We start from the raw sequence: 26,779 nt of genomic DNA on the forward strand, positions 1-26,779 counted from the left end.
TCATTGTTACCATCAGGGAGGAGGTACAGAGCCTAAAGGCACGCACTCAATGATTCAGGAACAGCTTCTTCCCCTCAGCCATCCGATTTCTGAATGGACATTGAACCAATGAACAGTATCTCATTACTTTTATCTATTTCTATTTTTGCATCTTATTTAATGTTAACAATTTTATATATATTATATAATATACACACATTTACAGTAATTCACCATTTATCATCATGTATTGCATAGGGCTGCCTCCACAAAGACAACAAATTTCACAACATATGCCAGTGATATTAAACCTGATTGTGATTCTCATTCTGAATAAATGTACTTTGAACTTTGAGTATAATAATCACTTTTAACTGTTCCTCTCACTGCTGTTCTATCTGTCCTCAGCTTCATACATGGTTCCACCTAAGCTCAGTACAAGATGATAGGCAGGTGAGAGGAATACAGTAGTTAAAAGTAATTCCCTCTCCTCTGAGATACCAAAGACTGCCGATGTTGAAATCTGCAGCTACAGACAAGCTGGAGGAACACAGTTGGGCCAGGCAACATCGACTGTCCACTTCCCTCCACAGATTCCCCACCTGGCCTCTCACTTGTCTATCATCTTCTCCTTCGCCCCCTCCGCCTTCAGTTTCTCCTCTGGTCCACTCTCCTGTCCTATCAGATTCCCTCCTCTCCAGCCCTTTATCTTTCCCACCCACCTGGCTTCACCTATCACTTTCCAGCTAACCTCCTTCCCCTCCCCTGCCTTTTTATTTTGGCATCTTTCCCCTCCTTTTCCAGTACTGATGGAGGGTCCCAGCCTGAAACGTTGACACTTTATTCATTTCCATAGATGCTGCCTGAGCTGCTGAGTTCCTCCAGCATTTTGTGTGTGTGTATCCAAAGATGTTATCTGATCCACTGAATTCGTCCAGCAGCTTGTCTTGTGCTCCCCCTCCATTGCATTTTGTTATGTGACTGACTGCTTACTGCTTTCTTGCTGTAGATATGCTGTATGTGCCTTGTGCTGTATAAACCTCTGGTTAGGTCTCATCTGGAGATCTGGTCACCCCACTATAGGAAGGATGTCGAGGCTTTGGAGGGGGCGCAGGCGAGGTTTACCAGGATGCTGCCTGGTTTCGAGGGCATGTGCTATCATGAGAGGCTGGACAAACTTGGGTTGTTTTCTCTGGAGTGTCAGAGACTGAGGGGAGATCTGATAGAGGTTTATAAGATTATGAGAGGGATAGATAGAGTGGAGAGAGAGTATCTGTTTCCCAGGGTTGAAATGTCTAATACCAGAGGGCATGCATTGAAGGTGAGGGAGTGTAGGTTCAAAGAGGATGTGAGGGGTAAGTTTTTTTACCCAGAGTGTGGTGGACGCCTGGAATGAGCTGCCCGGGGTGGGGGTAATTGTCTTTTCAGAGACATTTAGATAGGCACGTGGATGTGAGGAAGATGGAGGTATTAGTGTATGGGTGTTTTTGATTTGATTTTTAGGTGGTTTGGTCCAACACTGTGGGCTGACTGGCCTGTTCTGTGGGGTGTTCTTGTGTTCTATTGGTACTGTTTTGTACCTCGGCCCTGGAGTAACACTGTCTTGTGTGGCTGTATTCCTGTACAGTTGAATGACAATTAAACTCAAACTTGTATTTCCAGCATTTTTACGTTACTGCAGCCGATGGAATAATGTTGCTTTTGTGTTTGTAAAAATACATGCAGGTCAGTTCAAAGTCAGTAAAACTCCTTCAGGCTCAGCAGATCTTATCTGTGTTAAAACAAGGTCACACTTCTTTCTATTTCTCATTAGTTCTGAATTACATTGCCAATTAGAGCAGGATTATAGAATCTCACAGCACAGAGAACACCCTCATGCAGCTCTCTGAAACGTTTGTCGATTTGTCCCTCTCCTCCTCCTCCCTTCTGCCCATGAAAACTTTTCAGATTCTGATCAATTTACTTATCACATGGTATGCCAAGGATGTGCTGGGGGCAGCCTGCCAGTGTCAAAGATTCAAAGTAAGGTATGTATAAACTACACAACCTAGAGGTCCTGATGAAGGGTCTCGGCCTGAAACACCAACCGTTTGCTCTTTTCCATAGACGCTGCCTGACCTGTTGAGTTCCTCCAGCATTTTGTGAGTGCTGCTTGGATTTCCAGCATCTGCAGATTTTCTCGTGTTTGTGATTGAATAACCTTGAGATTTACCTGCTTCTAGGCAGCCACAAAACAAGAAACCCGAAAGACCCCAATTTTTAAAAAAGACCAACACCCAATGCGCAGAGGAAGAGAGAAAAAAAACACAAATCATGCAAACAACAAGAGCAAGCAACCAGACTGAGTCCCACAGACCCAGAGCCGGGAGCATTCAGAGTCGGCCCATAACTTCAGTGTCAGTGTCAGTTCATAGAACATAGAACATAGAATAGTACAGCACAGTACAGGCCCTTCAGCCCACAATGTTGTGCCGACCCTCAAACCCTGTCTCCCATATAACCCCCCCACCTTAAATTCCTCCATATACCTGTCTAGTAGTCTCTTAAACTTCACTAGTGTATCTGCCTCCACCACTGACTCAGGCTGCATTCCACGCACCAACCACTCTCTGAGTAAAAAACATTCCTCTAATATCCCCCTTGAACTTCCCACCCCTTACCTTAAAGCCATGTCCTCTTGTATTGAGCAGTGGTGCCCTGGGGAAGAGGCGCTGGCTATCCACTCTATCTATTCCTCTTATTATCTTGTACACCTCTATCATCTCTCCTCTCATCCTCCTTCTCTCCAAAGAGTAAAGCCCTAGCTCCCTTAATCTCCTATCATAATGCATACTCTCTAAACCAGGCAGCATCCTGGTAAATCTCCTCTGTACCCTTTCCAATGCTTTCACATTCTTCCTATAGTGAGGTGACCAGAACTGGATACAGTACTCCAAATGTGGCCTAACCAGAGTTTTATAGAGCTGCATCATTATATCACGACTCTTAAACTCTATCCCTCGACTTATGAAAGCTAACACCCCATAAGTTTTCTTAACTACCCTATCCACCTGTGAGGCAACCTTCAGGGATCTGTGGACATGTACCCCGAGATCCCTCTGCTCCTCCGCACTACCAAGTATCCTGCCATTTACTTTGTACTCTGCCTTGGAGTTTGTCCTTCCAAAGTGTACCACCTCACACTTCTCTGGGTTGAACTCCATCTGCCACTTCTCAGCCCACTTCTGCATCCTATCAATGTCTCTCTGCAATCTTTGACATTCCTCTATGCTATCTACAAGACCACCAACCTTTGTGTCGTCTGCAAACTTGCCAACCCACCGTTCTAACCCTACATCCAGGTCATTAATAAAAATCATGAAAAGTAGAGGTCCCAAAACAGAACCTTGTGGGACACTACTAGTCACAATCCTCCAATCTGAATGTACTCCCTCCACCATGACCCTCCGCCTTCTGCAGGCAAGCCAATTCTGAATCCAGCTGGCCAAACTTCCCTGGATCCCATGACTTCTGGCTTTCTGGAGAAGCCTACCGTGTGGAATCAGCCAGCGGGATAAGTCGTGGCGAGGCTCACAGACACGAAGCCCAGAGCAGCCGGTGAAGTACACAGTCTCAGCCTCAGTGCCGTGGAGAGGAGCAGCGAGCAGAGTCTCCCGTCCCGACACCTTGCCTTTTCCATCCACCTGGCCCGGCACTGAAATTGTCCAAACACCAGGTTGTCCCCCCACACTAGGACCCGAGCCCTACCGTGTTGATACACTCTAGACCTCGACTCTGCCACCACATTTCAGCCCATAGCTGACCTTTCCAAATCAGCCCAGCGTTTAGATCGATCCAATCTAGCTCCCGGTTTACGTGGATAGACTCTGAAACTCCTGCACTTGTCACTCCAAGTCCAGCTCCGACTCTGACTCTGTCTCAACCATGCCTCGACTCACTCCGGCTACCTCCCCTCGACCTCGGTCCAACTTTGCATTGCACCCACACGCCTCGACCCTCGAGTCAGTCTTGCCCTTGCTCACCCCTTCATTGTCGCCACACAGTCCAGCGCCAACATAGCATGTCCACAATGTTCAGAACAACACAGGCAACAACAGCTGCAATGGAACATCGAGGCGAGCGGGCGTTCCGTGCGTTCTACTCACTGCTGCCGGAGGAAGGTCCCTGTATTCGAATGGTCTCTCTCTTCTTTGTGTTGGGCACGTGGCCAAGTGGTTAAGGTGTTCGTCTCAGCTCAAGTTCGAGCTCAGCTGTGGCGGCGTGTTTGTGCCCTTGAGCAAGGCACTTAACCATACATTGCTCTAGTGTCTGTGTGAGGAGTGGCGCCCCACACAGACTTCCAATCTGCGCCTTGTAAGGCATGAAAATGCCCAACACAGGCCTCTCATGGTCTGAGTCGACATTCCCCTCCCCTCCCTTCTTTGATACTGTTGGAGGATGGTGCCAGAGTCCTGGGTCTTGGACAAGGTTTAATCGAAGCAGTTTGTGCATTGGACTCTAGTTCACGTTATGATGTGTTTCTGGTTTCTGGTTTTTGTTGCTATTTTGGGTCATTTTGATCAGCTGGCCTGCGGATAATGTACAATCAGCTGAACTGAATATGCCTGGACTTCTTTTGATTTTATGTTTTATTCTATGTTTTTCATTCATATTTTTACGTTCCTGTTTGCACGATTTTTTTCCGCTTGGGGCAACTTATATTTTTCTTTGACCGGGTTCCACGGTGTTTCTTTATTTCGTGGCTGTCTGTGGGAAGACGAGTCTCAGGGTTGTGTACCACATTAAACTTTGATAATAAATGTACTTTGATCTTTGTGTTGGAAAACAAAACAACAGTAACAAAACAAACCTCTTTCCCACTCTTCCAGCCACCCACACAATAGTTTATTAATTATTTTGGATTAGAAACTTTGTTTACCATTAGTTTCTGCCTGTCAGGTATAGGATTATGAGTGACCACATCATCTTTCCATCATCAAGGAGGATGTACAAGAGCCTGAAGACACATTTTAGGGACAGCTTCTTCCCCACAGCCACCAGATTTCTGAACAGCCAATGAACCCAAGATCATACATATAAAAAAATAACACTGACTGTTTACTTCCATCCACAGATGCTGCCTGACTTTGCTGAGCTCGTCCAGCATATTGTGTGTTGCTCTGGATTTCCAGCATCCACTGTACCTCTTGTGTCTCCTCTGTGTGTCTAATATCACACACAAGAGATTCTGCAGATGCTGGAAATCCGGAGCAACACAGACAAAATTCTGGAGGAACTCAGCAGGTCAGGCAGTGTCCATGGAGGGGAATAAACAGTTGGATTTTCAGACCGAGAGCCTTCTTCAGGACAGACGCACTGACACAGAAACATACACCCATTTCTTATTGTAATTTATAGTTTTTTACATATTGCAATGTTCTACTGCTGTAAAACAACCAATTTCACGATGCATGCCAGCAACGTTAAACCTGATTTCAATTCCAATTCCAATCACTAAACAGTCTCGGAAGAATTTCAACACATCATTTTCAGACAGAATTAACACTGAGGCTGAGCACAGGTCTATGCCAGAGCCATCCTCAGCTCTCCCTCCCCCACCCCATCCACAAACATTGAACAGCATTGGTTAAAGTGAGGTATCTACAAAGAATTATTCGACATCAGATTCTGAGAGTCTGCAAACTGTTGATCTGCTGTGGCTCCCGGTGCAAACGAATCACTTAATGTCGGAGCAACACACACAGAGGGGCACGGAATAGGCCCCTCGACAACCCCCGATTTAACCCCAGCCTAATTACGGGACAATTTACAATGACCAATCAACCTACCGACCGGTACGTCATTGGACTGTGGGAGGAAACCCACATGATCATGGGGAGAACGTACAAACTGCTTACGGGCAGGAATTGAGCCCGGGTCGCCTGCATAGTAAGGCGGTGGGCTACTCCTAGCATTCCTAGGTCAGTATGCAGATGTACTTAAAACATAGAACACAGGCAGTACAGCTCAGCACAGGGTGTTTGGCCCATGATGTTATACCAACATTTTAACTCACTCCAAGATCAATCTAATCCTCAAATAGCTCTCCATTTCTCTTTCATCCATGTGCCTACCCAAGAGCTTCTTAAATGTCCCTGATGTCAATGCCTGTATCACCACCCTTGTCAGTGCATTCCATGCACCCCCCCCCCCCACTCTCTGTAAATAACTTACCTTAAACCATAAGACTATAAGATACAGGGGAGAATTAGGCCATTTGGCTGTCAAGTCTGCTCCGCCATTTCAGCATGGCTGATCCAATTTCCCTCTCAGGCCCAATCTCCTCCCTTCTCTCCATATCCCATCATTCCCTGACCAATCAAAAATCTATCAACCTCTTAAATATATATAAAGACTTGGCCTCCACAACTGCCAGTGGCAAAGAATTCCACAGATTCACCACTTTCTGGCTAATTCCTCCACACCTCTGTTCTAAAAGGACATCCATCTGGTCTAAGACTCCCCCACCACAGGAAACATCCTCTCCACATCCACTCTGTCAAGGCCTTTCACCATTTCAATAGGTTTCAATGAGGCCACCCCTCATTCTTCTGAATTCTAGTGAATACAGGCCTGGAAGCCATCAAACACTCTTCATATGACAAACCATTCAATCCTGGAATCATTTTTGTGAACCTTCTGTGAACCCTCTCCGGTTTTAGTGCATCCTTTCTAAGATAAGGGGCCCAAAACTGGTGACAGTATAAAGTCTCAACATTACAACCTTGCTTTTATATTCTAGTGCTTTTGAAATGAATGCTAACATTGCATTTGCCTTCCTCACCATGGACTCAACCTGCAAATTAACCTTTAGGGAATCCTGCACAAAGACTCCCAAGTCCCTTTCCACCTCAGTATTGTTTTACATTTTCTCTCCATTTAGAAAATAGTCCACTCTTTCATTCTTCTACCAAAGTGAATGACCATACACTTCCCGACACTGTATTCCATCTGCCACTTCTTTAAACATTCTCGTGATATGTCTAAGTCCTTCTGTAGCTTCTCTACTTCCTCAAAACTACCTGCCTCTCCACCTATCTTCATGTCATCTGCAAACTTTGCAACAAACTCGTCAATTCCATCATCCAAATCATTGACATATAATGTAAAAGAATCGGTCCCAACACAGACCGCTGTGGAACACCACTGGTCACAAGCAGCCAAACAGAAAAGGTTTTGCTTCCTGCCAATCACCACTGCTTTATCCATGCTAGTATCTTTCCTGTAATCCCATGGGCTCAGAGCTTGTTAAGCAGCCTCATGTGTGGCATCTTTTCAAAGGCCTTCTGAAAATTCAAGTACACAACATACACCGATTCTTCTTTGTCTATCCTGCTTTTTATTTCTTCAAAGAATTCCAGCAGATTTGTCAAGCAAGATTTTCCCTTGAGGAAACCATGCTGACTACAGACTATTTTATCATGTGCCTCCAAGTACCCTGAGACCTCATTCTAAATAATCGATTCCAACACCTTCCCAACCACTGAGGTCATATTAAATGGCCTATAGTTTCCTTCGGCCTCTTTCCCTTCTTGAAGAGTGGAGTGACATTTGCAATTTTCCAGTCTTATAGAATCATTCCAGAATCTAGTGATTCTTGAAAGATCATTACTAATGCCTCCACAATCTCTTCAGCTACCTCTTTCAGAACCCTGGGGTGTAGTCCATCTGGCCCAGGTGACTTACCTACCTTCAGACCTTTCAGTTTCTCAAACTTCATGACCCCTGACACCTTATCTATCTGAAGAAACTTTTAGTGTCCCCTTTAATCTTACTGTCTAGCTTACTTTTGTATTTCATCTTTACCTTCTTAATGACTTTTTTAGTTGCCTTCTGGTGTTTTTTAAAAGCTTCCCAACCCTCTAACTTCTGGCTAATTTTTCTCTGTTATATGCCCTCACTTTGGCTTTTATGTTGGCTTTTGACTTCCTTTCCTTAGCCATGGGTGTGCCATCTTTCCTTTAGAATACTTTTTCCTCTTTGGGATGTATATATCCTGTGCCTTCCAAATTGCTTCCAGAAATTCCATCCATTGCTGGTCTGCCATTATCCCTGCCAGTGTTCTTTTCCAATAAATTCTGGCAAACTCCTCTGACATACCCCCTATACTTCCCTCCAAACACCTTAAAATTATGCCTCCTCATATTAGCCATATCCGCCGAGGGAAAAAGGCAATCGCTGTCCATTCTATCCTCAATAAAACATTAAATCATCCACTAAAGATCATAAGACCCTAAGACAGGAGCAGAATTAGGCCACTCAGCCCATCAAATCTACGTCGCCATTCCATCATGGCTGACTGATTTTCTCTCTCAACCTCAGACTTCAACATCAATGTACTTTAATCACCCACACAACTTGCACTGAGAGTAATTTTTTTTTAATTCACATAATATCAAAATTACATACTTGGTCTCTCACATAAGCTAAGAATGGAAAAACGGTGTTGAGCAGATACAAAGTATATTAACATGGAATGGGCGGTAATTCTGATCACTGGCGACTTGCTGAGTATCGATGATACGAAGTGTTTCGTTCTGTATTCATGTGCTAAAGAGGGTATCTAATTCTTTAATGATACCTTTTTGTCAGGATGCATAAATTGAGCACTCCAATAATGTGAATATTGTTATCTGTTAAAAGCTTCAGTATTGACAAGGTCTTTTTTTTTCATTATCTAAAGAGTTGTGATTAGAATTGAACCCTACACAATTTTCAACAAACATTTCAACTTCTAGGTATAAGATGGAAAGGCTATTCGACCATAAGACATCAGGGGAGAGAAACCAGAGCCAGTCCTAATAATAATAATAATAATAATGATAATAATAATAATACTAATAATAATATTACTCTATTGATCCCTTGGGGATGCATAAAGAGAGGGTCAGTAACTTGAAATTCCTGGGTGTCACTATCTCGGAGGACCTGTCTGGACCCATCATATAAATATAATGAAGAAAGCATGACAACGCCTCTACTTCCTCAGGAGTCTGAGGAGATTCAGCATGTCACCAAAAACTTTGACAAACTTCTATAACTGTGTAGTGGAGAGTATATTGACTGGCTGCGTCACGGCCTGGTCTGGAAACACCGAAGCCCTTGAACAGAAAATCCTACAAAAGGTAGCAGACTTGACACAGTCCATCACAGGCAAAGCCCTCCCAACCATTGAGCACATCTACATGAAAAGCTGTCGAAGGAAAGCAGCATCCATCATCAGAGACCTCCAGCACCCAGACCATGCTCTTTTCTCACTGCTGCTATCAGATAGAAGGTACAAGAGCCTCAGGACTCTCACCACCAGGTCCAAGAACAGTCACTACTCCTCAACCATCAGGCTCTTGAACAAAAGGGGATAACTACACTCCTCTGTTGAGATAGTCCACAACCAATGATCTCACCTTAAGGGCTCTTTATCTTGTTATTTATTGCAATTTATTTATATTTGCATTTTCAGTTTGTTGTCTTCTGCAGTCTGATTGATCTTTCATTTGATCCTGTTATAGTTACTATTCTATAGATTTGCTGAGTATGCCCAGAGGAAAATGAATCTCAGGGTTGTATATGGTGACATATAGTACTCTGATCATAAAGTGTACTTTGATGAGACATAGGAGCAGAATTGGCCATTTCTGCTCTGCTATTCAATGATGGCTGATTTATTTTCCCTCTCAACCCCATTCTCCTGCCTCTTTCCTATAACCTTTTGAATCCCTGACCAGTCAAGAACCTATCAACCACTTTAAATATACCAAATGACTTGGCCTCCACAGCTGAATGTGGAACAAATCCCGCAGATTCAGCACTCTCAGGCTAAAGAAATTCATCCTAATTTCTGTTCTAAAAAGATGTCCTTGCATTCTGAAGCTGTGCCCTCTTGTCCCCAGACTCATCCCAGTTCTAAATGCCAGGCCCTGTACTCTGAGATAGTAACTGCTGGTTCTGGGCAACACTTCACCCCTGCTATTGGGAAACATCCTTCCTGCATCCAGCCTGTCAACCCCTGTCAGAATTGTGTATGTTGCCGGGTACGCAACTGAAGATATTCCAACTCCCCCAATGACACACGGGTCTCCAGTCATGACACCGACCCTCGATCTGCCCATCTCCAGAGCCCCGAGATCCTAGGCTTCCAAATCCAAGCTGAACTCTTAAGGAAAAATAGATGGAAATAGAGCTGATTCCGAAGATGCAAGCAAAGGGGTCACCGTTAGGCGCCATTAACCCTTCTAAGCTTTGCCTCAGTTCCCAAGGACACAGTGGATTGCACATAATTACAACTTTGTGGGCCGAAGGGCCGTAATGTGCTGTGGATTTCTGTGTTCTATGTTCTATAATAAAACACTTGGTGAGGTCTAATAAAAGGAAGCTAGGTTTAAGCAAAGTTGTGTGAGTGACAGCAGAGTTGAGGCTTTGGCGAGGAGAGGCGTAGGCAGATTATTTTCAGTACTTATTCTTCATTTCTTTCTCATTGCACATTTAGAGCAGTGGGAATGCCAGGCAAAATAGCTGAATGCTCCTCTTGCGGGATGTGGGAAGGCAGGGAGCCCTCCAGTGTCCCTGACGACTACTACTGTAAGGGGTGCTTCCCTCTGCAGCTTCTAACGGGCTGCATTGAGGAGTTTGAGCTGGAACTGGATAAACTTCATATCATTCAGGGTCTGAGGGGGTTGATAAACAGGACAAACAAGGAAGTAGTTACACCCAAGGTGCAGGGCGAGGTAACTGGATGACTGTCAGGAGGGGGATAGGCAGTCAGGGCAGATTATCAGAGTATCCCTGTGGCCGTTCCCCTCCACAACAGGTACACACTTTGGATACTATTGGGGCTGGCGGATGACCCAGCAGAGGAAATCCACGCTGGTCAGGCCTTTGGCTCTGTGAATAGCTCAGTGGCTCCGAAAGGAAGGAGAAAGAGGAGGAAGAAGAGGGAATGTGTAGTGATAGGGGATTTGTTAATTGGGGGAACAGAAAAGAGGTTGTGTGGATGAGAGCGAGATTCTCAGATAGTATGTTGCCTCCCACGTGCCAGGGTCTGGGACAATAGCGGACAAACTGAATAAGCATTTTGTATTAACCTTCACTGTGGAAGACACTAGCAGTGTGCTGGAAGTTTGAGAGTGTCAGGGGGCAGAACTGAGTGGGGTCGCTATTACTAGGGAGAAGGTGCTTGGGAAACTGAAAAGTCTGATCCAAAGCCTTGGACCAGATGGACTTCACCCCAGGGTTCTGAAGGAGGCAGCTGAAGAGATTGTGGAGGCATTAATAATGATGTTTCAAGAATCAGCAGATTCTGGCATTGTTCTGGAGGACCCGAAAATTGCAAATGTCATTCTACTTTTCAAGAGGGGAAGGGGGCAGAAAAAGGGAATTTATAAGTCAGTTAGCCTGACCTCACTGGCTGGGAAGATATTAAGGGTGAGCTCTCAGAGTACTTGGAGGCACATGATAAAATAGTCCAAAGTCAGTATGGTTTCCTTAAGAGAAATTATTGCCTGTCAATTCTGTTGGTATTCTTTGAAGAAATAACAAACAGGATAGAGAAAGGAGAATTGGTGGATGTTGTTTAATTGGATTTTCAGAAGGCCTTTGACAAGGTAAGGGCCCATGGTATCACAGGAAAGATACTAGTGTGGATGGGGCAGGTAGATTTGAGGAAACAGAGAGACTACAGAAGCACTTAGACGGATTAGGAGAATGGGCAAAGAAATGGCAGATGGAATACAGTGTTGTGAAGTGTATGGTCAAGCACTTCAGTAGAAGAAATAAAAGCGTAGACTATTTTCTAAATGGAGAGAAAATTTAAAGATCCGAAAAGCAAAGTGACTTGGGAGTCCTTGTGTAGGACACCCTAAAGGTTAAGTTGCGGGTTGAGTCAGTGGTGAGAAAGGCAAATGCCATGTTAGCATTCATTCTGAGAGGACTAGGATATAAAAACAAAGATGTAATGCTGAAACTTTCTACACCCTGGTGAGGCCTCACATGGAGTATTGTGAGCAATTTGGGGCCCTCAATGTGCTGACATTGGAGAGGGTTCAGAGGTGGTTCACAGGAATGTTTCTGGGAATGAAGAACTTATCATATGAGGGACATTTGATGGTTCTGAGCCTTTACTCGCTGGAGCTTCGGAGAGGGGATCTCATTGAAACCTATCAAATATGAAAAGGCCTCGACAGAATGGATGTGGAGAGGATGTTTCCTTTATTCGGGTTGTGGGGCGGGGTCTAGTACCAAAGGGCACAACCTCAGAATAGACAGACGTCCATTTAGAATAGAGATGAGGAGGAATTTCTTCAGCCAGATGATGGAGAGTCTGTGGAATTTGTTGCACGGGTGGCTGTGGAGGTCAGGTAAGTGGGTGTATTTAAGGCAGAGGTTGACAGGTTCTTGATTAGTCAGGGTGTGAAAGGTTATGGGAGAAGGCAGGAGAATAGGGGTGAGAATTGTCCAGCCGTGATGAAATGGTGGAGCACCCTCAATAGGCCGAAGGTTCTGATTCTGCTCCTGTGTCTCAAGGTCTTATGGATATCTCAGTTGAGTCCAGAGAATTCTTAAGTGGGAGGGTGGGCTGCCAGAGGTCATGGTCCATGTCTGGGTAGGAGGAGTGACGAGGTCCTGCAAAGTGAGTTCAGGGTGTTAGGAGCTACGTTAAAGGACAGGACCTGCTGGGTTGTGATCTCAGGATTGCTGCCTGTGCCACGTACTAGTGAGGCTGGAAACAGGAAGATCATACAGTTTAATACATAGCTAAGGAGTTGGTATAGGAGAGAGGGCTTCAAATTTTTGGATCATTGGGCTCTCTTCCAGGGAAGGTGGGACCTGCACAGAAGAGATGATTTGCACCTGAAATGGAGGGGGACTAATACCCTAGTGGGAAGGTTTCCTGGTGCTGCACTGGGTGGGGGGGGGGGATTAAACCAGGGTTACAGGGGGATGGAAACCAGAGTACCAGAACAGATAGTGGAGAGGTTGTGGAGAAAGATGTTGTTACGTCTACACACAAAGTCAGGAATCAAAATATTAATCATGGTGGGACTAATGTTCTGAGATGCGTATATTTCAATGCAAGGAGTATTGCAGGAAAGGTGTATGAGCTCAGGGCATGGATCTGCACGTGGAATTATGACATTGTAGCTGTAAGTGAGACTGTGTTGCAGGAGGGGCAGGACTGGCAGCTCAGTATTCTGGGGTTCTGTTGTTTTAGATGTGACAGAGTGGGGGGGGAATTAAAGGGGGAAGGGTGGCATTACTAGTCAGGAAATCGTTATGGCAGTGATCAATCAGGACTGACTGGAGAGCTCACCTAGTGAGGCTTTATGGGTAGAAACGAGGAATTAGAAAGGTTTGACCATATTAATTGGATTATATTATGGACCACCCAAGAGTCCACAGGATTTAGAGAGGCAAATTTGTAGAGATAACAGACTGTTGAAAGAAACATAAAATTGTGATAGTTGTTTTTTGCCTTTCCACAGACAGCTCACTGACACCAGATACTCTAGTAGATAAAACTTATGAACTGTGTTCACTGCAATCCGCAGCCTGTAATTTCCATTGTAAGGGTGTAATTTCAAAACATCTAAACAATCTGGTGCTTTTGTGATCTCCTGGCGGTTTCGGCGAACTCTTGAGAATGTAGGCATGGCCAAAGTGGCCATTGCTGGGGGTTGACGCTGCGTTGAGGCCTGATGGTGGAACATTAGAACATTTTTGACAAGAACAGGCCATTCAGCCCAACAAAGCTTGCCAAATTCCTATTGACATAGTTTGTTGAAATTACTATTAAGTTTAGACTTGGAAATCTCTCATCTACACAACTAGGTAGTTTGTTCCATGTGTCCACAACTCGCTGTGTAAAGAAATGCTTCCTGATGTTAGTCTGAAATCTCCCTTTAACCACTCTCCACCTTTAACCCCGTGTCCTTGACGATGGATTAATTTTCAAGTAGCAGCTGGCATCCACTTTACTTATACCCTTAATGATTTTGAACAGCTCTATCATATCTCCACTTATTCTACGTCCACTTTGGCTAAAAAGATTTAATTCTTTCAATCTTTCTTCATAGCTCATACCCTGCAGACCTGGAATGAGTCTAGTTGCCCTTCTGAGTTCTCTCCAGTGCCTTCACATCCCTCACGGAACATGGAGACTAAAACTGTACACAGTATTCAAGGTGTAGCCTCACAAGTGCATTATACAGCTCAAGAAGAACATCTCTAGACTTGAACTCCACTGAGCGTTTTATATAGCCCATCATTCTATTAGCCTTCCTAATCACTTCCGTGCGTTGTCTGGATCAGCCTTTCTCAACCTTTTTGCCCAGGAGGAATCCTTGAAATAATTTTCAGGTCTCAGGGAACCCCTGCGTAATAATTATTATATCTACAGCTCACGGTACGTTAGCGTGATCAGTAAGTTGTAGATATAATAATCCAAAATTAATTCTCAGTGTGCTTTTGAGTAAAGAATGAATTTTTAGCCAACCTTTCTTGAAAAAAACCAGATAGTTAAACTTAGCTTACCTTGCTTGAAATGAATCTCTTTCTTTCCATTTCATAAATTTTTAAAAATCATAAGGCAAACATAATAAATTTCTGCTAAATAACCGGCTTAAGCCAAAATGGGATTTAATTTTTCTAAAGGTAGGCTCAGTAGATTTAATTTAAATAAAGGTTGCAAATTGATCTTAACTAATGCTATTTACAACATGAAAATTTATTGACAATGCTGAGTAGTAAAGTTACTAAAAAAATCATAATCCAAAGCAATGTGAATGAAAATAAAGCTTAAGACACAATTTTAAAGTCAAATTAAGTTCCTTTTCCCAATCCTGTTTAATCTTAGACAAAGGACGCTTATCCCAGTGTAATAATAAATTATAAATTCTTCCAATAGACCCCTTAATCAAAGGATTCATACCCATAATAGTATCTAACAGGTCAGCCTCCAATATATAAGGGAAATTACTTAAATATTTTTGTAAAAAATGTCTAATTTGAAGGTATTGCAAAAAGTGTGAATATGAAAGAGAATATTTATCAGTTAATTGTTCAAAGGACATCAAACTATCTTCTTTAGATAAATCCAAAAAAGAATTAATACCTTTATTTTTCCAAAGTAGAAAAATTGGATCACTCAAAGAAGGCTTAAAAAAGTAATTTCGGTAAATTAAATTACAAAGTTTAAATTTTGTAAGATTAAAAGAATTGCGGAACTGGAGCCAAATTTGTAAAGAATACTTAATCACAGGATATAAATTTAAATTAACAACTTTACCTAATTGCATAGGTAAAGGAGCCTCCAATAACAAGGTTAAATAAAACTGCTTTACAACTTTTAGTTCCAGGTCTACCCAAATTGGGCGATCACTCTTATCAACCCTGTATAACCAAAAAGACATATATCGCAGATTAACAGCCCAATTATACATTCTAAAATTAGGCAAAGCAAGACCTCCATCCTTTTTCAATTTTTGTAAATGACATTTACTAATTCTTGGTCTTGTAAGTGGACTCCAATTACTAAATAAATACTTCATAGAGTCTACTAAGGGAATAAAATTAGCTTTATAAAGATCCTTATATTTTTTAGTAATTATAATACCTAAATATCTAAAAGAGTCTGAAACTTTGAAAGGAGTATATCATATATAGAAACAGAATCATTTAAAGGAAATAATTCACTTTTACTAAAATTTATCTTATATCCTGAAAAACCTCTGAATTCATTAAATAATTTTAACAGGGCAGGAATGGATTCGTCAGGGTTAGATATATAAACCAATAAATCATCAGCATAAAGAGAGACCTTATGCATAGTCTCATTCACAAATATCCCATGGATATTTTTAGCCTCACGAAGAGCAATAGCAAGGGGTTCTAATATTAAATTAAACAACAAAGGACTTAATGGACAGTCTTGCCTTGTCCCCGTGAAAGCTGAAAAAAAGGAGACCTACGATTGTTAGTGACAACAGAGGCAATAGGGGCTTTATATATCATTTTAATCCAATTATTAAAATTAATACCAAAGCCAAATTTCTCTAAAACATTGAATAAATATTTCCATTCGACTCGGTCGAACGCTTTTTCAGCATCCAAAGATACAACACATTGTGGAATTTTAGAAGAGGATGAATATATAATATTAAGTAGTCTCCAAACATTTGAAAAGAAATAACGACCCTTTATAAAGCCTGTTTGATCTTTACAAATAATTTTACCCAAAAAATTTTCTAACCAGTTGGCCATTATCTTTGACAAGATCTTAGCGTCAACATTCAGTAATGAAATAGGTCTATATGAAGCACAGTCAGTAGGATCTTTATCTTTTTTAAGAATTAAAGAAATAGAGGCCTCATAAAAAGTAGAGAGTAAGTCACCTTTCACAAAATAATCCTTAAACATTTCCACCATATATGGAGAGAGCAACTTTCCAAATTTTTTATAAAATTCTACGGGATAGCCAGCAAGTCCTGGGGACTTACCCAGGAACTTAATTTGACTTTTATGATGGAGGATTGGATGCCGATATTGAAGTTGGTTAACTCTTCTTCAATTTGTGCTAGCCATTCATTGATTCAATTTAAAATTGTACATCGTTATCATTTGACAAAGGAGAGACTTTCTAAAATCTTTCCTAACGTTGATTGTCATTGTGATAGATGTAAAACTGAGATAGCTACACTGACACATGTTTTGGTCTTGTTCTATATTGGAACAGTTCTGGAAGTCGGTTTTCTCAACAATTTCTAAAGTACTTAAAATTAATCTACAACCTAATAAATTAACTGTGCTTTTTGGAATAGTTCCTCAAAATATTCATGGTATTTCTGTGTCTGACCAACATGTTATTGCATTTGTTACACTGATAGCTAGGAGGGCCATTTTGTTGAAGTGGAAGGATACATCAGCTCCCACTTTGTCACAATGGTTCTCTCAAGTGATGCTATGTCTTAGTTTGGAGAAAATTAGAAGTCGAACCTTTGAACCTTTATTTGATTTTGAGAAAAGATGGGGCTCATTTGCTCGTTATTATCATTTGAGTTAATTGTTATAATTTTTCCACGATCTAATTGTAAATTCTTTTAGTATATTTTCTTTTCTTGCTGACGGTTTGATGTTTATTTTTAGAAGCTTTTTGTATGACACATGGCTCCGGGGTTGTACACCTAGTGGGTTCTCTTTTTTTTTTCTCACTTTCCTGCTTAGTAGGTTTTTTTTTGTTATCACAACATTTTGTTTTCAATCTTTAAGATGATGGGTTTTTTTGAGGCATTGTAAGTGTTGTTACTTCGATGTACTCATGTTATTTTTCCTATATAAAAAGATTTGAAAAGAAGACACAATTTTATACAAGGTTTTGAAAAAAAAATTTTCTTACTAAGTGACATGATCAGGCTCAAATATAGGCCTAACATGTGAAACCTGTGTTTGTTTTTTGCTGCGCAAATACACAATCCTGGGTCAAACTTGAGATAAACACACACAGATTTCACCTTCAGCTGAAATGAGACGATCTCTATCCTTGCTCTTGATGCTTGTTAGACAAGAGGAAGCTTGCTCATACATGTAAGAAGTTGAAAACTGCAGAAAAATGTTTATTGCTTTCCTATGATTGGCAGCATACTCGTTTTTCACAGAAATCCAGAACTTGTCCAGGGGCAGGTCAATAAATCTCATCTTGAGTGCATGATCAGACTGCAGCTCACAAAGTTCTTGCTCTTCTCTCAAAGTCAAGTTCTCAGGCTGAGCAGAAGATTCAGAGAAAGGGTCCCGCACCCAGTCATACACTTGTGTTGAAAGGGAGGAAAAGTACTGATCAACTTTGTCCTGCAGTTCTTCCAGGTGGTTTTCAATAAGACTCAAGGACTTCTGATATCCTTCCTCACTCTCAAGCCCAAGCAGCAGTGGAAACATTTCAAGATTTCCTTTTACAACATGATTTTTCCAAAGATTGAGTTCCTTTTAAACCCAAGAATCTTGTCACTTGAGATCACAACATTTTCTCCAGGGCCTTGCAGAGACTTGTTCAACTGGTTCATATGATGAAAAATGTCTGCTCAGTAGACTAGTTTCTGCTGTCATTCTTCATCTTCAAAGCACCCAGCAAAATCTGGCCTACTATTTTCCTGAAAGTGCTCCTGCAATTCATCTTTCAGCTCAAACACCCTGTTGACAAGTCTTTCTCTGCTAAGCCACCAGATTTTTGTATGTAGCACAAGATTGGTGTACTCTTTGTCCAGGTTTTCGCAAGGTTTTTTAAACATTCTGGAGTGAAGTGGTCTTTGTTTAACAAAGTTAACCATTTTGTAGCATCATCCAGAACTTTTTTCATTCCGTCTCTAAGAGTTTTTGACATCAGCACCTCTCTGTGAAGAAAGCAGTGTGTTGTGACGACGTCAGGATTCTTTACAAGAGAAACAAAATCTCTCATGGAGCCAACCGTTGATGGGGCACCAAGAGTACAGGTGCCAACACAGTTCCTCCAAGATAGACCTTTTGTTTCCCAATATAAAGACAAAACATTAAATATATCTCGGCCTTTGCTTGTTTTGGGCAGTTCTTCGCAACAGAAAAAGTTTTCTTGAATTTCAGCATCATTTACAAATCTTACAAATGCTACAACATGACATTTCTTGGTGAAATCTGTTGACTCATCAGCCTGGATAGAGAGGCTGTTGTTTCTCACACAAAACCTCTTCAGCATCATGTGAGGTGTCATCAATACGTCGACTTGCGTAGTGTTGGAGAGTGGCCGCCTTCTCGCCCGAACAAAAACCATGCTAGAACACATTCCCGAGCTACTATATGCGGACCTCTTCTCACGCACACAGAGGACACACTACAGGCTGCATGGGCTTTGGGGTGAACGGTGGGTCTGAAGAAAACAATGATCCTCCATCAGAAGCCCCCTCCTGGCATTTATAACCCACCTTGTATCACTATTGATGACCACCCTCCCACCACAGTGGAGCAGTTCACCTACCCGGGGGCAGTGTTATCTCCAACGAAACTATGGCAGTAAGAGGTGTTGACAAATGATTTGCCAGGGCCAGCAGTGCCTTTGGGCACCTCCAGAAACATGTGTGGAAGAACCACCTGCTGTGTCTGCCCACAAAGACCCAGGTGTACAGGGCCACTGTCATCAAAACGCTGCAGTGCGGCTCCGAAGCCTGGGTCTTGTACCACAAGCAAACCCGGTCGCTCAAACACTTCTATCAGCACCGCCTCTGCTCCATCATGGTATCAGCTGGCAGGGTGGTGTCTCCAACAACGAGGTCCTGGAGAAGGCCCACCCTCCAACCATTGAAGCCACGTGTCTCACAATTTGAGTTACCAAAGCAGTACTCTACGGAGAACTCTCATGGCACGAGAGATCATGGTGTCCTGAACAAGAGGTAGGAAGATGAACTTAAGCAGCAGCTCTCTCAGGCAAGTATTGAGGTCAATGAGTGGCAGCAGCCGGCTTGTGACAGGGACTGCTGGAGAACGCTGATCCACGGAGCACCCTAGAATTGTGAGGAATCTAGAAGACCGACTGCTGAAGAGAAGAGGAGATGCAGGAAGGGTCCTACTACCCAAGCGCCCAGATCCCATCTGTTCCCATGTCCCTTGTGCTCCAGAGTCTGCAGATCCTGAACTGGCCTCTACAGTCACCAATGATCATGCCGTCGTTCCTGAGGACTCTTCTTCCCTCCTGTTCTTCGCCGGCCATCATCATCATTGAGCGTGAAACCTTTTCAATTTCTCTTACTGCATCTTGTCCTAGCATTTTACCCACTATAATTTTACACGCTGACATTATTGCGTTCTCACCAACTGTGTGACTTTTCCTTTTCTGGGTAATAAGTTCTGCTACTAAATAATTCTCTTCCTGGGTCACTTTACTGACTGTGACTTTATTAACAAAAGCTTTACTCTGTTTTAAGATTCCAATTGCCATTTAAAATAAACAGCAATTCTATGTTTCTTATGGCTATGATTTATAATTAAGTGTCTTTTCAATTTTGCTGGAAAGTTTTGCTTCAAAATTGTTTGTGTAGTGCCCTGCTTAAGACTTTTACTGCTATGCTGTAGGTGTTTCATTTTAGCAGTCCTATAAGAGCAGTTTGTTTTGTGTTCAGCCTGTTTGGGTTTGAGCTGAGATGAGAAGCTTTGTTATTCAACTCAGGAATGTGGTGTCAGCCAGTCAGGATGGTGGAATTGGGAGAAGGATCTGGAGAATGCTGGATTGAATTATTTTTTGGAGGAGTTAGGAGAAGACAGGAGGAAAGATGGCCAAGATTGCCGTCCCTGTTGCAAAAGCTGCTTTGTACAGATGCATCGCTGTACAAACATTTGTTCGAGATGGATTCCAAGCGACATTCGGAAAGAGGGCTGTGCATTCACGCACACTGAGGGTCCAGCGCATGAGTGACAGACAAGTTCAAAATAAGCTCCAACTTAAGTGCACATTTGATTGTTAAAAAGTTTCTTTCTTTCATTTCATAACTGCTTAAATTAACATTCTTAAATATACTTCTTTATAATTATATGCAGTGTACGATCTGTTATTTCTTGCCAACGAACGATTGCATGAGGCAGTAAATCATACAGCATTCACACAAACCGGAGACATTCCAACATCACTGACTTGGCGGGACCCAAGTCGTGTAAACCTTAGACGTATGAAGCCTGTGAAAGGTGGGTTTCTCACTATCGAGTCCAGTGGTTGTTAACGAGGGGCTAATGAACTGCTTTTCCAGAGGTGCCCAATAAAAAGGGTTTCATTTGCCACAGACTAGGCATAATGGAATAGGACAACTTGGCTCACCAGCCCACGTAAAACCCATTGATAAGTAGCTTTCATTGTAAAGACGGATTTCTTTGTGTCTGTTGTTGGACTAGTGGAGTGACATGACTCAGAAGATTGTAATTCAAAAATCATCACATTGGACCATCAGACATGTCTGTAAAACACAATAGTAAATAAAATATAAAAATGGGTGAGTCCATTCAATGCTCGGAAAACGCACTTCACATTCATCAGCCTACCGTCCTCCTCTCCTGCAATACAGCACTTGCCAATTATCAATGGCCTCCCTATCTCATGTTAAAAACTGAGAATAGACTCAAGCAGATAAACAGGGTCCGACTGTCACACTGGGCCGAGGAACTGCTGACAAGTTTGTTAACGGGGCTGTTCGGTCACTGCCAACCACTGCGAGCATTAGCATCGCCCATTGTGCAGTTCAAACAATGATGTTTACTTTTTTTAATCATGATCTCTCGCGGAACCCCTAGTGACCTCTCACAGGCTCCCCCATTGTATACTAATATCTCATATTTCTACTTCCTATATGTAATATTTAACATTTACTTACATTAAATTTCATCTGCCATTTATCTGCCCACATCAGGATTTTGTTTAGATCTAACTGTATTGATTCTGCTGACTGAATGTTATCAGCCCATCCCCCTAGTAAATAAACTTTACTGTTTTATTTGTCATGTGCTTATCCAAACATTGATGTAAAGTAAAAACAGCAGCGGCCCCTGTGGAACCCCACTTTTAACATCTTCCAGGTGTGGAAATGACCCTCTCACCATAACTCGTTGTTTTGTGTTTTTGAGCCAATTCTGCACCCATTCGCACATATTACCCTGAGTCTCTACCTCCTGTGATTTGATTATTCACCTCTTGTGAGGTACCTTGTCAAATGCCTTCTGAAAGTCCAAGTAAATTATATCAACCGCTCTATTGCTATCATAAAGGATTTGGCAAGTGTGGATTGGGACAGGTTGATTTCTGGCAAAGGTGTACTTGGTAAGTGGGAGGCCTTCAAAAGTGAAATTTTGAGAGGCATGTAGTTTATATGTTCCTGTCAGAATAAAATGCAAGGATAACAGGTTTAGGGAACCTTGGTTTTCAAGCGATAATGCTCTGGGAGAATCCTAAGAGCAAAAAGATAGACAAGGATGAAATTGGTCCTCTTGGAGATCAGAATGGTAATCTATGCACGGTGCTGAAAGAGATGAGGGAGATTGTAAATGGTTTTTTTGCATCTGTATTTACTCAGGAGATGGAAACAGAGTCTATAGAAGTGAGGCAATGCAGCAGCGAGGTGATGAACCTTACACGCATTACAGAGGAGGTGGTGTTTGCTGTCTTGAGGCAAATTAGGGTGGATAGATCTCTAGAGAATAACAAGGTGTTCTCTCAGACCCTGTGGGAGGCAAGTGCAGAAATTGCCGGGACCCTACCAGAGATACTTAAAGTATCCTTACCCACAGCTGAGGTGCTGGAGGATTGGAGGATAGCTAATGTTCCGTTGTTTAAGAAAGGTTATAAGAATAAGCCATGAAGTTATAGGCCAGAGAGCCTGACATCAGTAGTGGGAAAGTTAATGAAAGTTATCCTACAGGACCGGATATATGAATATTTGGATAGATAGGAACTGATTAGGGATCGTCAACATGGCTTTGTGCATGGAAGGTCATGTCTAATTAATCTTAGAGTTTTTCAAGCAAGTTACCAGGAAAATTGATGAAGACAAGCCAGTGGATGTTGCCTACAGGGACTTTAGCAAAGCTTTTGACAGGGATGGGAGGTTGGTCAAGGAGGTTCAGTCGCTTGACATTCAAAATGAGGTAGGAAATTGGATTAGACATTGGCTCCATGGGTGAAGCCAAAGAGTGGTTGTAAACGGTTGCCTCTCTGACGAGTGGTGTCCTGCAGGGATCGGTGAAAGGTGCTTTGTTGTTTGTCATCTATATCAACAACCTTGTACACTGCATCAGCAAATTTGTGGATGACACCACATTGGGAGTGTAGTGGACCATGAGGAAGACTATCAAAGCTTGCTGTGGGATCTGGACCAGGTGGGAAAATGGCTGAAAAATGGCAGATGGAACTTAATGCAGACAAGTTTGAGGTTTTGCACTTGGAGAGGACCAACCAGGGTAGGTCTTACACAGTGAATGGTAGGGCACTGAGGAGTGTGGCAGAACAGAGGGATCTGGGGAAACAGATCCATAATTCCTTAGAAAGGGTCCTAAAGAAAGCTTTTGGCACATTGGCCTTCATAAATCTTCATGTCTGAGGCTTCTCGCTTAAGTGTCCAACAATAATCAGCCAGCATTGATGGATTCCAGTTGCCCTGATTCTGTTTCTCCAAATACGCAATGTCCTGGTGAAACCTTTCACCGTGCTCGTCACTGACAGCACCAAGATTTGCAGGGAAGGAGTCTAAATGGGAAAGCAGAAAATGAATCTTTAGTGACATGTTGCACTTTGTGGTTTTGTACGCTTGAACCATGTTGTCAACCAGCTGCACCTAGTTTGGTGCTTGGTAGTTGCCAAGAAAATTTTCAACAACATTCTTGAATGTCTTCCATGCGATTTTCTCCGGTCCCACTAGAAGTTCTGAATTGATGCAGCAAATGTAAGCGATTTTTAAAAAATGGTGCATGATAGGCAAATTTCATGGTGATTTTCATCATCAGCAGCCCAACATCCATAAGATACACCCAAAAGTATTCAGGATGTAAAGTCTTTGTTGTCCTGTGTATCTTATAGTCTGACGTTCTAATATCCTTCCTTGGGTAAGGAGACCAAAGAGGACACAGCACCGAGGAATTAAATCACTTATTAGTTTGTGCCCTTGAATTAATGCAGTGGAAAGGAGAAAAGGAAAATGGCTGGGATGAAAGTGTCATAATTTGGTGGCAACTGGGGTATCAGACCCGGAGAGAGGGAGTGTTGTATGTGAGCTGAACAATAACAGTGATTCCAAATACTTGACTTCAACAATCTTGTGGTGTAAAGACTGCTGGCAGAAATCCAATCTTAACACATCCCAGGGGACAGTATCTTCAAGCACATTACCGATGCCATTTTAATCTTAAAGCTAATTTTGAAATGCACTAAGCTTAGCGAAGCGAGAAGCAGTGGTTCTGGTCAAAGCAAGACATTGCTCCTTATTGGCAGTGATACCAGTGAAGTCTTTTGAGTTTATATACAGCCGTGATATACAGCTCCCAATGCCGTGTGTGACAACAAATGTACTTGCCAAATTATTGCAACAGCACAGAAATTTCCCTTGAATAATGCATGACTCAGAGGTAGGCAGAGATGCACGGAGAAATATTAGCAATGGAGGAAGATTGATGGGCCAGGCCAAGGCTCAGCAACTCCTACAGACCAGCGGAAGGCTGAACCATTCTGACAGTGGAACAGGTGCAATTGTTTCAAATAAATTCTAAGGTGCTTGACCAGTGTGTTTTGTATAAATTAAAACTATTTTTAATTTGTTCCTGCTAAATCTTTCCACTTGTCCGATCAGTGGATTTACAAAATTTCATCTGAAATGTTGCACGCTCTCTCTCTCTCTCTCTCATCCCCCCCTCCCTCTCTCCCTCTCTCCCAGCCTCTCCCCCCCCCTCTCTCTCTCTCTCTCTCTCTCTCTCTCTCTCTCTTTCGGCTTCTCTCTCTCTCTCTCAGCCTCTTTCCCTCTCTCCCTCTCCCTCTCTCCCTCTCCCTCTCTCTCTCCTCTCTCTCTCTCTCTCTCTCTCTCTCTTTCGGCTTCTCTCTCTCTCTCTCAGCCTCTTTCCCTCTCTCCCTCTCCCTCTCTCCCTCTCCCTCTCTCTCTCCTCTCTCTCTCTCTCTCTCTCTCTCTCTCTCTCTCTCTCTCTCTTTTGGCTTCTCTCTCTCTCTCTCTCTCTCTCTCTCTCTCTCAGCCTCTTTCCCTCTCCCCCACTCTCTGTCTCTCAGCCTCTCTCTCTCTCAGCCTCTTCCCCGCTCTCCCTCTCCCTCCCCTTCTCTCTCCACCCCTCTCCACCCTCTCGCTGGCTGCTGCAGAGGATGGTGCCAAAGTCTTGGTCTTACTCCCCCACATATTGCCTATTAAGCCACTAGTGTTTAGGGCAGCAATGAAGGACTCTGGCAGTGTTCAGTTCTTCCTTCATCGTGTCAGTAGCTTAGTTTTCACCACTCTCAGTCATGCAAGTCCCAGGTGGAGACTCAGGCATACCGTCGCACTCAGACGTAGAAGGATTCTTCATTGCTGTTTCCATAACAGTTTTGTGTGACTGGTCAGGGTTATTAGCCCTGAGCCGAACCCCTGAACTTGGAGGACCGGTAGACCACTCTTAGTCTGGCCTCTGCCCTTTGACCAGTCTGGCATGAGTGACCCTAACAAGACCCAAAGCACAAAGCTCTGAATCCAGCAACATAGCTCTCCAGGTCACTGAGGCACGTAAGCCTCCAAACCACAAGGTTGTGGTCCTCTTGGAGAACCCTTGTGTTTTGGGCAAGGTTTAATTGATGTGGTTTATGGATTAGACTCTGTAGTTCACTTTATATGTGATTCTGGTTTCTGGTCACTCCTTTTTTAATGCCATTTTGTGCGATTTTGATTGGGGTGGACTGACTGCGGCCTGCAGTCAACGAACGACATGGCACTAAATTGAGCTGAAGCTGAACACTTCTGGACTGTTTCGGTGACTCTGTGCTTGGTTTGGTGTTTTATTTTCTGTGTGCTATTTGCTCATTTTTTTTTCCATTTGTGTGATTTGTTTCTTTTTTGAGCTTGATGTTTTTTTTGAACAGGTTCCATGGTTTTCTTTGTTTTGAGACAGTCTGTGGGAAGACGAACCTCAGGGTTGTATACCGCATACATACTTCGATAACAAATGTACTTTGTATCACCAAAGGAAACATCCTCTTCACATCCACACCATCCAGGCCTTTCAACATTTGATATGTTTCAATGAGATCTCTCCTCAATCTTCTAAATTCCAGTGAGTACAGGCCCAGGGCCATCAATCACTGCTGATATGATAACCCTTTCATTCCCAGAATCATTCTCGTGACCCTCCTCTCAACCATCTCCAATGTCAGCACATCCTTTATTATAAAAGGGGCCCCAACCTGCTCACAATACTCCAATTGAGGCCTCACCAGTGCTTTATAAAGCCTCAACATTACATCCTTGTTTTCGTATTCTAGTCAACTCCACATGGGGAGAACCCATCTGTGACTGCATGGGTTTCCTCCGGGTGTCCCGATTTCCTCCCACAGTCCAAAGACATACCGGTTGGTAGGTTAATTGGTCGTTGTAAATTGTCCCGTGATTAGGCTAGGGTTAAATTGGGAGATGGCTGGCCAAATCTGCGCAGTATCTCAGTTAAAAAAACACATCATGGTGCCAACAAAACATACCCACCGTGTTCACAAGCAGCGGCAATCAGCAAAACAAGCCTTTGTTTCTCCCTGCCACCCACTCACAATACGGAGACTCCAGGACAGGCTGTGTCTGGGCTTCCAGCCTCCAGTAGACTCAAGCACTCACAGACAATGGGCCTCTGACTTCCCCAGTAGACTCACAGACTAACATATCCAGGGCTTAGTCCTTCAGGTCTGGAATTCTGGAGATCTGATCGACTTGAGCCTTTACTTTTCGGTATGCAAAGATTCAAAGTTTATTTATTATCGAAGAATGTATACAGTATACAACCCTGACAGACAGAACCATGGACCCAACCCGTTCAAAGAAAAACATCAAATCCCCTCCCCCCATGTGCAAATTGAAAGAAAAAACAGAGTGAAAACACAGAACATAAAAACACAAAATCAAAAGGCATATTTCAGTTCAGTTCAGCTCAGTGTTTATCATCTGCAGGCTGCCTCGATTCAGAGATTGCCCAAAAGTAGTAACAAAAAAGAGCTGAAGATTGAATACAAGCCCTTACAAGCGGATGGCAGATTCAATGTTCA

Source organism: Mobula birostris, chromosome 22 (assembly GCF_030028105.1).
Source record: "Mobula birostris isolate sMobBir1 chromosome 22, sMobBir1.hap1, whole genome shotgun sequence".
Classification (NCBI taxonomy): Eukaryota; Metazoa; Chordata; class Chondrichthyes; order Myliobatiformes; family Myliobatidae; genus Mobula; species Mobula birostris.